This window comes from Lithobates pipiens, unplaced genomic scaffold (assembly GCF_037356315.1).
Source record: "Lithobates pipiens isolate NorthernLeopardFrog02 unplaced genomic scaffold, aLitPip1_a1.2 Scaffold_3, whole genome shotgun sequence".
Lineage (NCBI taxonomy): Eukaryota > Metazoa > Chordata > Amphibia > Anura > Ranidae > Lithobates > Lithobates pipiens.
Window position 1 is genome coordinate 81,713,225 of NW_027507790.1, and position 16,154 is coordinate 81,729,378.

The following is a 16,154-nucleotide window of genomic DNA, read 5'->3' on the forward strand; positions in this document are numbered from 1 at the left end:
ACCCCAAAGTGTCTCTAGAGTAAAGTGGGCCTCTTACTTTGCCCAGTATGGACCCAATAAAATATAAAGATGTATGTTAGTATAGATCTGCTTAGTTTTATCAGATATGGACTAGCTATCTGGGCACCATGTCTGATACACTTGACGGCTTTTTCCCCCTTGGTTTCCACCCCCGTATTAGCGTGCCTATGGACAGCAGCATTTTAAGTCTGGGGAAGGGGAGTGTTAGATGCACTAGCAGTTCTGGATACACTAACAAATTGAAGCCAAACTCTTCAGTTACCAAGCAGTTTTAGCAACAGTGTTTTTTTTCCCCTTTTGGGATAAAGGTTTTACATGAATAAATAAGGCCCCTTTTACATGGGCACTCCGATCAGGTCTGCCTGTCAGTTTTTCAGGTGGGCCCGATTGGATGCTCCATTGACGCCTATGCGAGCGGCGGCAGCTTCCACATACGAAAAAATTGGGCACAGCCAATCACAGCGGCCATTTAGCACTCGATCGGCGTGTCCAATGAGAGGTGATCTCATATGTAAACATACGAGATCATCTCTCATCGCCGGTTCTCCCTCCTCACACAGGCAACGTGTGAGGAGGGAGAGATGAAGGGCTGCAGCGTCAGTGAGAATAATACACATAGTGAAACACACACACACGCCCACCTATCCCCAGTGCCACCTGTCAGTGCAATGTGTCCCCAGTGCCACCTGCCGCACGTCATCAGTGCCACGTATCAGTGTCATTGTCACGTGTCATCAGTGCCATCTGTCATCAGTGCCACATATTAGTGCCATCTGTCATCAGTGCCACGTATTAGTGCCATCTGTTATTGTCCTGGTGCTCCAGGGCCTTCAAAAGTGTAATAGGTAGTGAACAAGTTAATTTATGCTCCTGGAACATGTGACGGCGCTCCCTGCATGTTGGGCCTCTCTAAGTGGCCAGGCTGTGAAAAAGTCCCACACATGTGGTATCGTAATACGGAGGAGTAGAATGTATTTTGGGGTGTCATTTGTGGTATACACATGCCATGTGAGAGAAATATTACAATGACAAATTTTGTGGGGGGGGAAAAAAAAAAATCTTCATTTTGCAAAGAATTGTGGGAAAAAAAATGACAACACCATAAAACTCACCATGCCTCTTACTAAATACCTTAGAATGTCTACTTTCCAAAAAGGGGTCATTTCGGGGATATTTGTACTTTCCTGGCTTGTTCGGGTCGCAAGAAATGAGATAGGCCACCAGTACATCAGATGTGATCAATTTTTTATGATTTGCATCACAGCTTGTAGACTCCAACTTTCACAAAGACCAAAGAATATCCACTAATTTGGGTTATTTATACCAAAGATATGTAGCAGTATAAATTGTGGCCAAAATTCATGAAAAAAATAAAATGTATAATTTGAAATTTTTTATCAAAGAAACAAAGTAAAAAGTGTTTTTCTTCAAAATTTTCGGTCTTTTTTCATTTACAGTGAAAAAAAAAAAAAAAAAAACGCAGAGGTGATAAAATACCACCAAATAAAAGCTCTATTTGGTTGAAAAAAAAAAGGACAAAAAACTAAATTTGGGTACAGTGTTACATGACTGAGTAATGGTCATTCAAAGTGTGAGAGCACCGAAAGCTGAAAATTGGTCTGGGCAGGAGGGGGTTTAAGTGCCCAGTAGGCAAGTGGTTAAGTGGTCCCTAAACAAAAGACCGATGTTCATTCTTTTGATCTAAATATATGAAGTGTTACAAGGTTTCGCCTTATCTCCTACTCTAAAGTGGGGTACACACTATAACAAAATCGGGCGAATGATCATCAGATTTTCCTGGTTGTTTCACAACAAATCGGAACCGATTAAGGGTCCTTTCACACGGGGCGGATCAGTTCTGATCCGCCCCGTGGATGTCCGTTTGCTCAGTGGGGATCACTCCGCCGATCCCCGCTGAGCAGGGAGATGACAGCTCCGTCTCTGCACACTGCGCAGGGACGGACCTGTCACAGCGCCGCTCTCCCCTATGGGAGATCGGATGATGACGGACCGCAGTGCCCGTCGTCACCCGATCCGATGACGGATGGAAAAATAGCTTTTTCCTCCGTCACACTTTTTCGGATCGGAGCGGGTCGGATGTCAGCGGACATGTCACCGCTGACATCCGACGCTCCATAGAGCTCTATGGAGCACCCGTTCAGGTCCGCCTGAAAAACTGACAGGCGGGCCTGAACGGATCGTCAGTGTGAAAGGGGCCTAAAGAAAATTTGTATGAAAATTCTCGTACGACAAAGGCCCCTTTCACACATGCTGACCGTACATTAGATCAGTTCAGTCACGTTTTTTATCATCAGTTGTTGTCAGTTTTCATCCTTTTCATTTCAGTTTTTCATCCGTTTTTCATCAGTTTATGTCCTTCTTCATCCATTTTTTGTCAGTTTTTCATCAGTTTTTGTCAGTTTTTATCCGTTTATGTCCGTTTTTCATCCGTTTATGTCAGTTTTTCATCAGTTTTTGTCAGTTTTTCATCAGTTTTTGTCAGTTTTTCATCCGTTTTTGTCAGTTTTTCATCCGTTTTTGTCCACTTTTTTAGAACCGTATGCAATCATTTTTTCATGAATTATGTGGATTTTCCCATGATTCCTTGTTTTCCCCAGCATGCATTGTGCTTCCCATGCTGCTTTGTGGTTTCAGCTGGCTTTGTGCTTCCTGATTCCTTGCTGTAGTGTATGTGCTTATTTAGCAATGGATTTGGACAGATTTTTTGAGCATGTGACATTATTTGTCATGCTATCTTATTTGAGGAGACAGAAACGCATGAGCAGGAACAAATCTGCAATAAGACGCAGGTACTGGACACATCCCATGCTGCTGAAGAGGCCCACTGAAGGGTTTTTTGCTCTGCACTATGCAGATCTGCGACAGTTCCCGCAAAAATTTTTGAATTTTACGCGAATGTCTCTACCAACGTTTGAATTTTTATTAGAAAAGTTGCAACCCCGTTTGGAAAGGATGAACACGGATATGAGACGTTGTGTGCCTCCTGAGGAGCGACTTCTACTTACCCTGAGGTAAGCCAGCCAGGCTTTCTGCTTATGTCCAGCATAATGTAGGGTTCCTTTTATTATTTGTTCTACTCTTCCCAGGTTTCTGGCATCTGGAGTATCCTATACGTCCCTAAACCACTACTTTTTGTTGGGAATCTCTACAATTTCTGGAATTGTGCACGACACCTGTCAAGCAATATGGGAGGAGCTTCGGGGTACTGCAATGCCTGTTCCAGATACATCTATGTGGCAAGAAATTGCAAATGGGTTTTGGAATAAGACCCAATTCCCTAATTGTGTTGGAGCCCTGGATGGGAAACACATCCGAATTCAGATGCCACCTGGATCTGGCTCACAATATTTTAACTATAAGAAATACTTCTCCCTTGTGCTTATGGCAATCTGTGACAGTAATTATAAGTTTGTAGCTGTAGATATTGGGGCGTATGGATGTACTGCAGACTCAAGAGTGTTTACATCATCGAAAATAGGGAGAAGACTACTTGAGGGCCACTTCCATTTGCCATCAGACAAACCTCTTCCAGGAACTGTGGGGCCAGATATGCCACATGTACTTGTAGCTGATGAGGCATTTGCACTTTCTATGAATCTCCTAAGGCCTTATGCCAGGCACAATCTAACTCCCCCCAAAAAAATTTGTAACTATCGGTTGAGTCGCGCAAGGCGACTTATTGAATGTACCTTTGGCATTTTGACCAGCAAGTGGCGCATATTCCATACAACAATTCAACTGAGCCTGAAGAATGCCGAACTAGCTATACAAGCATGTTGTGTCCTCCATAACATTATACGTGAAAAAGAAGGAATTACTGTTGAGGAAGAGGACGAGATCGATTTACCTTCTGTACGGTTTACTGGACTGCGACCCAACAATTCAGTTGTTACCATGCGTGATACGTTTGCAAACTATTTCATGTCCCCAGAGGGAGAGGTTCCGTGGCAGTATCAACATGTGTAAAAACACTCACCAGGCACTTTATTGGGTATACCTTTGTTAGTACATGTTTGACCCCCTTTTGGTACCCTGCATTGTATTTGTTTTCCCACATAAACTGGAAATGCAATAGTTTTAAGAAATAATGCATTTTCATGTTAGCAGTATAGCAGTCTTGTAACTGCTATCAGTGTATAAAGCTTGTAGTTTTCATTCTCCTAGTGCCAAGATCAATAACCATTGACCCTATGACCATCACATTCTTTTGTATCAGTTGTTTTTTTGTTATATAGAGTACAATAAACACAATAAATTATTCCATGCAGTCCATTATGTTTAATAATGTCAGTGACGACAACATAGAAACGCAAAAAAAAATTAAAATCGACAACCATATTTACAAAAATATATATAACCCAAAAAAAAAAAAAATTGCTGCAGTGCAAACTGGGTGGCCAACTAGAATGGGGGAGGCAACATAAAATGTTTTTTTTTTAAAGGTCTTGGTAATAAGGACTGTGGGAAGTGGGATAGGGATTGGATGACTGGGGAGAACTAAGGTAAGAAGTGGCCGGGGAACTGGAGGGTGCCACTTGAGGTGGGGTTGCAAAATTTTGGGCAGTGGGGGCTGGAGCACGTTGGTGATGGGGAATAATGCCTGGGTGGTGATATGGATGGGGATAAGGATGCTGCGGAGCTTGCTCACCATATGGACGTTGGGGATGGGTAATAACTGGTGGCATGGGATCTCCAGATAGTGCAGCCCTTACGCACACACCAGTGAAATTGAAGATGGCCATGTGAACTTCCATTTTGCGTGCAGTCGGAACCTTTGAAAGGTGGTGATATAGGTTCTTCACAAAGCTTGCATCTTCATTATTGGGGTCTGCAAAAGGATCGTTGCTATCCGCCCGTCTCATTGCCGTCATCTCTTGCATAAAGGACAGCATAGCTCCATCCATGTCAGGCCTATGCTGTCCGTGTCGTTTGCTTCTGGAAGCAGTAGTAACAGAACGAATCTGAGGGTTGGAACATTTATTAGTACATTTTATTCTATCAACATTTCAAAATGGGACATTTTATATAGGATACTTACAGGCACACGTTGTGGCACACGTCTTTCAAGCGTGGCTGTAGATTGTGAAGATGGCATTTCCTCAGGAGCTTGCTCCCTACCACCAACTCCAATGTCTTCCTCTGCCGCAGGCTGGGTATCCACTGCACCTCCCTCCTCTTCTGTATCAGAAATGTTGCTGGTGGTACTGTAAAATATTTGTTAATAGATGGATTACAGGTGAGTACAGTAGAGTTATTACAATACATGGATCCATGAGTGTCATTAAAGTGGACCACTTATACATATAGGTAGGTGCAAGAAATATCCACTAAACCTACACGGTTTGGAGATATTAGCAGAAAACCCGTAGACAACGGCGCCTAAGCGTGCCGTTTCTGAAGACGCTTGTGCCATGACTGGTGGATCCCACGTGCATGACGTCATTGTGGCTAGGGCCAGTCACAGTACCGAAGCCATGATACGCAGAAGTCACTCAGGGAGTGATGGCGGCAACGGAGGAGGGGAACGGGGACCACAGCGGGGGCTACCATCACAGGTAAGTAATTCATAATGAGCTAGCATGCTTGTACTTTTCTTTACTTTTGTACTTCCTCTTTGGAGTATATCATTTTTTTTACTCGGCCAAATAATTTAATATAGGGGAGAAATAATGTATTTACTTACTTTCTTAAGTTCATAACACTTCTCAAGAAGTCCAGTGAATCAAAAAAGGGGCTTTTTTTTTTTTGTTGATGGTCCTGCGCCGCTCCGGCTTTCACTTGCCTCCTCCTTTAGCTCCCGTCTGTAGCGGTCTCTAAGGGATCTCCACCGTGTGATGATTTTATCACCTGTATAGAAACAGTAGACACAATGAACTGATAGAACTCCAACATGACAATTACATATAATTTGAGGCCACGTTGCCTCGTGATCATGTGGCCACGTGACATGCCAAATGAAATGCCACGTGACATGCCACATGAAATGCCACATGAAATGCCACGTGACATGCCACATGAAATGCCACGTGGCCACGTGACATGCCACGTGACATGCCACGTGACATGCCACGTGACCACGTGACATGCCACGTGACCACGTGACATGCCACATGACCACCTGACATGCCACATGGCCACCTGACATGCCACATGGCCACGTGACCACCTGACATGCCACATGGCCACGTGACATGCCACATGGCCACGTGACAACGTGACATGCCACATGGCCACGTGACATGCCACATGGCCACGTGACAACGTGACATGCCACATGGCCACGTGACATGCCACATGGCCACGTGACAACGTGACATGCCACATGGCCACGTGACATGCCACATGGCCACGTGACAACGTGACATGCCACATGGCCACGTGACATGCCACGTGATTACGTGACATGCCACATGGCCACGTGCCATGCCCCATGGCCACATGGCCACGTGACAACGTGACATGCCACATGGCCACGTGACATGCCACATGGCCACGTGACATGCCACGTGATTACGTGACATGCCACATGGCCACGTGACATGCCCCATGGCCACGTGACAACGTGACCTGCCACATGGCCACGTGACATGCCACATGGCCACGTGACCACGTGACATGCCACATGGCCACGTGACATGCCATATGGCCACGTGACCACGTGACATGCCATGCCATGAAATGCCATGTGTTTAACTATGCCAAGCCACAAACTGCTTACCACGTATCCGACGTTGCTTATTACTAAACGACATCCAGTTCGGTGTGACCTCTTCAAAAATTTCCTCCCATTTCATGCTGGTGATATGGCGGTCACTGTATTCAGCACATGTTTTGTCCCATAAGCCAGGCCTGGCATGCACGAGCTGAATAAGCCTTTCATGTGAGACATCTCTGGCCATTTTTTCTCTTCTCTCCAGGCTGCTCTCCTCTCTCTCTCTCTTGGCAGGTCTCCAATCTCCTGGCAGGTCTCCTCTCTCTTGACACGTCTCTTTAAAACACACAGATTCAGGCAGCTTTCTTTCTATACACTCTCCTCTCCTCTCTCCACTCTCTCCACTAGCAGGATGTGGTTGTACATGTGACTGACCACTACCTGGGTCAGAGGTCACCTGTACATTAATATATATTTTTTGCTCAAAAACGGATGTCCGCGGAACGGATCGTCCGCAAACGACCGCTTTACGTCCGTTCCGTTTTTTGGACGGACGAGAAAAAAGGATATTCTTCCGTTCGGAAAAATGGAGCTGAACGGACCGGACGTAAAACGGTCGTTTGCGGATGGTCGTCCGCAAACGTCCGCAATGCCATTGACATGCATCCGAAAACGGATGTAGAGAAAAACGGACGAACGGTCCGCACATGTGAAAGGGGCCAAAGGCTTTTTTTTTTGTTTATCGTTTCTGACCATGCGCAGTCTTTCTGATTTTTCTTGTACGAAAATTGTTCATCTGTTCCCATACGAAAACATTTTTTTGCAGTTCATCCCTTCGGGAATTTTCGTACGAAAATTCGAAATCAGCTGTCGAACGTTGTGTACACATACTACACAAAAATTCTTTGGGCGAAAACGTTTGTCAAATTTTCTTATAGTGTGTACGAGCCTTAAGCGATGTTGTGGGAAACTTGGCAGGCTGCCTGTTTTTATTTTTTAGACAGCTTAGGCTCGGTTCACACAGGGGCAACACGACTTTCAACACGACTTTTGGAGGCAACTTGGACACGACTTGAACACGACTTTAAGTCGTCCCAGACCAGGCGACTTTTGCCGTGGCCAATCAGAGAATGAGCTCTCAAGGGGGAACTCCACGCCAAAATTAAAAAAAAAAAAACAAAAAAAAATAGCATGGGTTCCCCCTCCGAGAGTATACCAGGCCCTTAGGTCTGGTATGGATTTTAAGGGGAACCCCCTACGGTGAAAAAAATGGTGTGGGTGTTCCCCCCAGATCCATACCAGACCCTTATCTGAGCATGCTACCCGGCCGGCCAGGAAAGGAGGTGGGGACGAGTGAGCGCCCCCCCCCCCCTCCTGAGCCGTACCAGGCCGCATGCCCTCAACAATGTACCCCTACCCAATCACCTGTGGAAAAAAATGTAAAAAAATAAAATAAAAAAACACAACACACAAGGGTTAAAATAGTTTATTGCCCAGCTCCGGGGGTCTTCTCGCCAGACTATCTTCTGCTAGCTCTTTTACTAGCGGAGGAGCCTGGCTTTCTTCTTCGCCGCCGCCCTCTTCTTCCGACTTCGGGGACTGTGACATCATAATGGGCGGGGACATCATCCGGTGATGTCCCTATATAAGTTGCCGCACGCCGCGTCCCTGTCATTGTGAGCAGAGACAGCGGCAAGGCAACAGCTCCTGAAGAGAAGAAGAGAAGACGGCGACAGAAGACCGGGCCACCGCTTGTAAAAGAGCTAGAAGAAGGCGCGGTGGCCCGGCAAGAAGAACCAAAGAGGGGACAAGACCCACGAAGTCGGAAGAAGAGGGCGGCGGTGAAGAAGAAAGCCGAGCTCCTCCGCTAGTAAAAGAGCTAGCAGAAGATAGCGGAGGAGTCCGGCGAGAAGACCCCAGAAGACCCCCGGACCTGTGCAATAAACTATTTTAACCCTTGTGTGTTGCGTTTACATTTTTTTCCACAGGTGAATGGGTAGGGGTACATTGTACCCCATACTCATTCACATAAGGTGGGGGGCCGGGATCCGGGGGCCCCCTTATTAAAAGGGGGCTCCCGGATTCCGATAAGCCCACCGTCCGCAGACCCCGACAACCAACGGCCAGGGTTGTCGGGAAGAGGCCCTTGTCCTCATCAACATGGGGACAATGTGCTTTGGGGTGGGAGGCCCCGCGGCCCCCCTACGCCATTTTTCTGGTGTAGGGGGTTCCCCTTAAAATCCATACCAGACCTAAGGGCCTAGTATGCTCTCGGAGGGGGAACCCACACCAATTTTTTTTTATAAATTTGGCGTGGAGTTCCCTCTTGAGAGCTGATAATTCTGTGAGAGTCGCCTCCGTATAGATGGAAATCCGACTTGGAGGCGACTTCCATTGAAATCAATGGGTACCAGTCGCCTACAAGTCGGTTTGAAGTAGTACGGGAACCTTTTCTGAAGTCGAAGCGACTTCAGTAGTGTGCATTAAGACGGCTCTCATTCACTTACATTGATTTTTACATGTAGCGCAACTTAAGGCGACTAGGGGCGACCTGAAGTCGGATCCGAGTCGCCCCTGTGTGAACCGAGCCTTAGATCGTGAGGTGGGGGGGATTCTTTAACGATTATGTCATGAGAAGAGGAGGAGGAAGAAGAGGAAGAGGAAGAGGAAGAAGAGGAAGAAGAAGAGGAGGAAGAGGAGGAAGAGGAAGAGGAAGAGGAGGAAGAAGAGGAAGAGGAAGAGGAGGAGGAGGAAGAAGAGGAAGAGGAAGAGGAGGAGGAGGAAGAGGAAGAGGAAGAGGAAGAAGAAACTTATTGGCCAGATCACCAGGTGAAAATTAATGGAAAGAAAGCCTAACAAAAAGATAATGAATGCAACTATCGTATCTAAGAATTGGTAAGCTGCAATATAATAAATGTTTGCTTTTGGGTTTATTTCCACTTGAGGCTTCATGCACACTGGACGTTAAAATAATGTTATAAAAAACGCCAGTAGCTTTGCAGTGAGTTTTTTAACGTTTTTTGCAATGGTGTTTTTCCGTGTTTTTTTTGTTTTGTTTTTTCAAATGGATTCAAAACTTCAAAAAAACGCTGGTGAGCCACGTTTGAGCGTTTATCGGTATTGATCAGCGTTTTTCGACAGAGTGTTTTTACAGCTGAAAACTCCTCTCAGAATCCACTAGTTTTGGGTTTTTTTAAAGCCAAAAACTGCTGAAAACAGCCTATGTGTGCTTGGACTTTTTTAAAGCAGCTGTTTTTGGCGTCATACATCTATGTCCAGCGACGTCCACAAGTGTCTCGGTCGTCCGAGACTCTCCCTCCTGATTGGCTGAGACACAGCAGCTGGGCCATTGGCTCCCGCTGCTGTCAAAGTCAGCCAGCCAGCCTGCCTATCAGGAGACAGAGGGGGCAGGGCTGGGTTGGGCCACAAGCTCTGTGTCCAAATGGACACAGGGAGCTGTGGCTCGGGTGCCCCCATAGCAATCTTCTTGCTGTGGGGGCACTGAACAGGAGGGAGGGGCCAGGAACACCGAAGAGGGACCCGAGAAGAGGAGGATCCAGGCTGCTCTGTGCAAATCCACTGCAACAGAGCAGGTACACAGAACTTTTTATTTTTTTTATGAAAATAAATACAAAAGACTTTACAATCACTTTAAACCTCCCCAATTGCTTAGGTTTGAGGCCTCAATACACATGTGCATAGTTCAATTACTACGCACATACATGGGATCATTTAGACAGGAGCCAAAGAACCTACAAGCATTTCTTTCGAATGTAGGAGGAAACCCAGAAAGAACATGGAAACTCCAGACAGGGTGCCGGATGGAATTTGAACCGAGAGCCCCAATGCTACAAGGTATGAGTGATCACCCACTGATCCACTGTGCTGCCCAATATAAAAAGATAAACACCATTTAGCCAAATAATGTATTGATTACAAATTGAGGAGGAACTTCAGCTTTTTTTTTAAATATATATAGAAACGTGGCAGGCGACAACTAAATCTGGGTGTTCTATTTGCTGAAGAATGCTGCCTTCTGAATTTTTGATCAAAAGATCACTGGATTGATAGAACTGATGATGTAAAAGCAATACTACTACTTGTGTGGGTGAGGTAGCTGTTACTATGCAATACATAGCTACACTTTTCTCGCCCCCCACCCCATCTAAAAAAGTAGCTTTGCATTACTTTCCCATTATGCTCTGCACCCAGAAGGCTGTGAGTGGGTATGTCTTCCCAGAAAGTGTGGAAAGTGGACACTTAAGGACTACATCATCAATTGACTTCTTTTATACACTGGAGGGACCAGTTTAAAAAGTATCTATATCCAAACATTTTTACTTCCGTGTTCCAATATTAGAGATTTTCCTTCACTTCCTGTTCGAAGACACAACCTTTTTACCAGACAGGAAGTGAAGGAATCTCTCCAAAAAGAACCTCCGATAACAGTATAACCTGACAGGAGTCCCAATCCTTCCCCATTTTTTCTAAACTAAAAAACTGAGAAGAAAGACAGGGTGGCCACACTCAAGCTTATGTTCAAAAACATTTAATATTTGTCCATCCTCAAATGAGGCAAGAGCTGCAATTCTCTTCCTGAATCTGACAATGTTAAAGTGTTACTAAACCCAACGCAGTAAAATCAGTCTGTATATGCAGTAAAGCCCGCTTATTATACTCAATGTGTTACCTAAGGGGTTAATCCTTCTCATTGTGTAAGCGGACTGTTTGATCCTTCCCTTCTCCCACTGTCCCCAATCCATCTCCTGATAGTACAGAGCCTTAGGGGCACTCAGCACATGCTCAGTTTGGTGTCTATTGCGAGGGATTATTTTTTTATTAATTTTTTTTAGGGAGGGTCCATATGATTAGCACAGGACCAGCACTGTCCAGACTTAAAGGGGACTTTAAAGCTTAAAGGGGTAGAGTTGATTCTCCTTTGACTAATAGAATAATGAAAGGAGAATAAACTCTCCCCCTTTAAGCTTTAACCAGTTGCCGACCGCCGCACGACGATGTACGTCAGCAGAATGGCACGGGCAGGCATATTGGCGCACCTGTACGTCCATGCCTGCCCACAGGCAGGAGGCCCAATCGGACCCAATTTCTGATCTCTGCATTAGTGTCACAGGTGACGCTAGTTAGGCAAGTAGGTATTTAGGTTCGCCGTCAGGTACCCCCATATACTACCTAATAAAGGTTTTAACCCCCTGATTGCCCCCTAGTTAACCCTTTCCCCAGTGATCACTGTTACGGGTGACGCTGGTTAGGTTGTTCTTTTTTTATAGTGTCAGGGCACCTGCCGTTTATTACCTAATAAAAAAAACGCAGTGTTAACGGGATCAGCCCAGCCCACCCAAGTGCAGTATTGATCGATCAATCACTGTCACTTACAAAACACTAAACACACATAACTGCAATGTTCTCAGAGTCAGGCCTGATCCCTGCGATCGCCAACAGTTTTTTTGGCAGCGTTTTCATACAGTCGCTGACAGTCTAAGAGCTTTTTTACCTGTGAGTCTCACTAGTGTACCACTAAATTTAGAGCCCAAAATGGCAAATCGAATGTACACTAGTGAAGCGGCCTACACGTTTGAGCATGACAGATAGTGAAGAGGAAGTCACTCATCTGTCAGATTCAGGCTCAAAATATGATCCTGTATACGACAGCGGCTCCATGACAGATAGCTCTGACGACGGCGTTGTGGTCCCTGCCAAGGTCAGGCGTACTAGACCCCGATCATCTTCTTCTGTTGTTGAGGTGCAAGAACCGCAGGTCCCTCGTATGGAGCAGAGAAGCATTAGCGCCGCAATTCCTTCTGGTGAACTGGCAAGCACCAGCAGCCTAGTACACCCTGGTCGTACATCCAGCACTGCAGTATCACGTGGTGACGTGGCGAGTCCCATAAGTGCAGTTTAAGCTGGCGAGGTGGCAAGCACAAGTAGTGTCCCGCTGCCACCAAGAACACAAAGACAGGCTTGTCATGCCCATAGTGCCCTTCCTGCTGCATTCTCCAATACTAATTGGGAACCCACCACTTCTGCAGCACCCATACTTACCCCATTCACTGGCCAACCTGGCATTCAAGTGGAAACAGCTGATTTTACGTCACTTGATTTTTATTTGCCGTTTTTCACCAAAGATCTCTATAGATCTATTGTGGACCAAATCAATAAGTACTCTGGTCAATACATCGCCGCTAATCTCCAGTCCTCCCTTGCCAGAGATTGGAGACCAATTACTGTCTCTGAAGTTAAGATCTTTCTGGGTCTTTCCCTCGACATGGGCATAGTTAAAATGAGCATGTTGCAGTGATATTGGTCCACTGAAATAATGTGCCATATGCCCCTGTTCCATGACCAGGGCAAGATACGAGCAGATTTTGCGGTTCATGCACTTCAAGGACAATGAATTCTGTCGTCCTCATGGAGACCATGAATACGATCGGCTCTACAAAACTCAGCCCCTCGTAAACCACTTCAACCAACGTTTTGCAGACTTGTTTACTCCCCATAAAATTGTCTGCGTTGATGAGTCCTCGATTAAGTTTTCTGGCCGCTTGTCATTCAAACAGTACCTTCCCAGCAAGCGTGCCAGATATGGGGTCAATATGTATAAGCTCTGTGACAGGGCCACAGGCTATACATTTAGTTTTATGGTTTACGAGGGCAAAGATAGTCACGTAGAGCCGACAAACTGCCCTGACTACATAGGAAGCACTGGCAAGATTGTGTGGGACTTGGTGTCACCCTTATTCGGAAAGGGGTACCACTTGTACATGGACAATTATTACACGAGCGTGCCACCGTTTAGTCACTTGTTTGAACAAATTGGAGCATGTCGCACTTGTGCGACCTAATCGCTGGGGCTTTCCCCAGCGGCTTGTAGATTCCCGTCTAAGGCTGGGGGAGAGAGCCTGCTTGCAGTGTAATAAAATTGCGCGCTATGAAGTGGAGGGATAATAAGAATGCTTTCGTTCTTACCTTCCTTCATGCAGACACGACGGTGCAAATTACTACGGTGACTGGTGTTGTGGAGAAACACCTTTGTGTCCACGAATATAACCAAAATATGGGAGGGGTGGACATCAACGACCAGTTGTTGGCGCCATACCAAGTTGCCCGTAAGGCCAGACGCTGGTACAAAAAAGTGTCTGTTTATTTCAATTGGCTTTGCTGAACGCTCATGTGCTATACAGAGCTTCAGGGTGGACTGGATCCTTCCTTAAATTCCAGGAAGAGATCGTGAGAGCCCTTCTGTATCCAGATGGTGCTCCACCTCACCATCCCCAACCAAATGCAGTAAGGTGGCTGCATGAGAGGCATTTTCCTTATGTCCTCCTGCGCACCCCCTACCCAACGAGCCCCCCAAAGAAAATGTGTCTGCAGAAAGCGCGGATATAGGCGTGACACCCGTTATTGTCCCCGCTGTCATGACAATCCTGGTCTTTGCATTGCTGAATGTTTAGAAAGCTACCATGCACTAGTTAAGTATTAGCGTAGGGTACAGCATTGCACAGTCTAGGCACACTTTCACAGGGTCTCCCAAGATGCCATCACATTTTGAGAGACCCAAAACACTGGAACCATTACAGTTACAAAAAAAAAAAAAAAAAGAAGTGTAAAAAGTAAACACAAAAAATATATAAAATAAAAAAACAAAACAAAAAGAGTTGTCTTTTTATTGTTCTCTCTTGCTCTATTGTTCTGCTCTTTTTTACTGTATTCTATTCTGCAATGTTTTATTGTTAACCATTTTTTGTTTTCAGGTACACCATTCAGCTGCAGCACAGATTTATTTATCTTGATAGCAACAGCGTTTGCTCCCATGATACATAAAGCCATGACTCCAGCTCTGTCAGAGGTGATTTCACCAGTTAAAAAAAAAAAAATAAAAAAAAGGAAGAAGAGCATATACGCCGAAGCATGGGGGCAGCAGGGGTGGAGGAGCGATTTGCTCCTAACTTTTGTGGGAGGATGCCCCCATGCTTCTGCATATATAAATTTTAGGCCCAGGTTGCGTTAAAAAAAGTTTTATTTTTTACTATTTTTTTGTATTTGCTTTGCAGGTATGGCAAGTTTTACTGTTATACTGTAATGTTACTTTGTTTTAATGTTAACCATCATTTGCTTAGCAGGTAAGCCATTCGGCTGCAGGACGGATTTATTTATCTTGACAGCAACAGCGTTACATAAAGCCATGACTCCAGCGCTGTCGGAGGCGATTTCACCACCACAGTTTAAAAAAAAAAAAATATGCATATATGCCGAAGCATGGAGGCAGCAGGGGAGGAGGAGTGATTTGCTCCTTCATTTTGGGGCGGATGCCCCATGCTTCGGCATATATAAATAGTGCATGTATGCCCATCATTAGAAGTGGGTGGATGAAGGGAGGTATTCTAATGGTGGGCATACCCACTGATTAATATCTTTTTTTTTTTTTTTTTCAGCCCACAGACTGCATGAACAAAAAAAAAAAAAAAGAAGGATTACAATACATGCCCAACAAAGACCAGCAAGGCACTGGTATGTTGCTGAACTTTGAGCGGTTATACCAGAATGATGTCTGCGGGTTTAGGTATCATCTTAGTATAATTCTTTTCAGCCAGCGGACGGCTTTCATGTAAAAGCAATCCTAGCAGCTAATGATCCTCTAGACTGCTTTTACAAGCAGTGGGAGGGAACGTCTCTTACCCCCCCCCCCACCGTCTTCCATGGTTTTCTCTGGCTCTTCTGTCCCAACAGGGAACATGAGAATGTAGCCGGTGTTTCCGCCAGATGACCATAGAGCTGATCAGAGACCAGAATGGCTCCAATCATCTCTATGGCCTAAGAAACAAGAAGCTACGAGCATTTCATGACTTATGCTGCGTATACACGATTGGAATTCTCGTCGAAAAAGCTCTGATGATTTTCCCGACTGAATTTGTCTCAAGCTGTCTTGCCTACACACGGTCACACCAAATTGCGATTGTTTATAACGCGGTGACGTACAACACGTACGACGCGACTAGAAAAAGGAAGTTCAGTAGCCAATAGCTTCTGTCTCGTAGTTGAATCTGAGCATGCGTGATTTTTGGCATGTCGGAATTGCATACACACGATCGGAATTACCGAAAGTTTTTCCGTCGGGAAAATTGAGAACATGCTATCAATTTTTGGCTGGCGGAAATTCGGACAGCTAAATTCCAATGGAGCATACACACGGTCACATTTTCCGATGAAAAGCTCTTATCTGTCTTTTTCTGTCCGGAATTCCGATCATGTGTACGCGGCATTAGATTTCGCTGGATGTAAACAGCGCCATTGGGAAATTGGGAAAGCATTTTATCTTACCGATCTTGGCGATTGTCTGGATTTGTTTCCACATTTTATCTCTCATAGTTGAGGTATACCTATGATGACAATAACAGGCCTCATCTTTTTAAGTGGGAGAACTTGCACAATTGGTGGCTGACTA

At 45.3% G+C, this 16,154-nt stretch overlaps 1 protein-coding gene across 3 annotated transcripts in view; it reads right to left on the minus strand.

Moving 5' to 3' along the window:
* The window catches only part of RILPL1 (Rab interacting lysosomal protein like 1), a 78,479-nt gene that overhangs the window by 56,288 nt on the left and 6,037 nt on the right, over positions 1-16,154 (minus strand). The window lies entirely within an intron of this gene.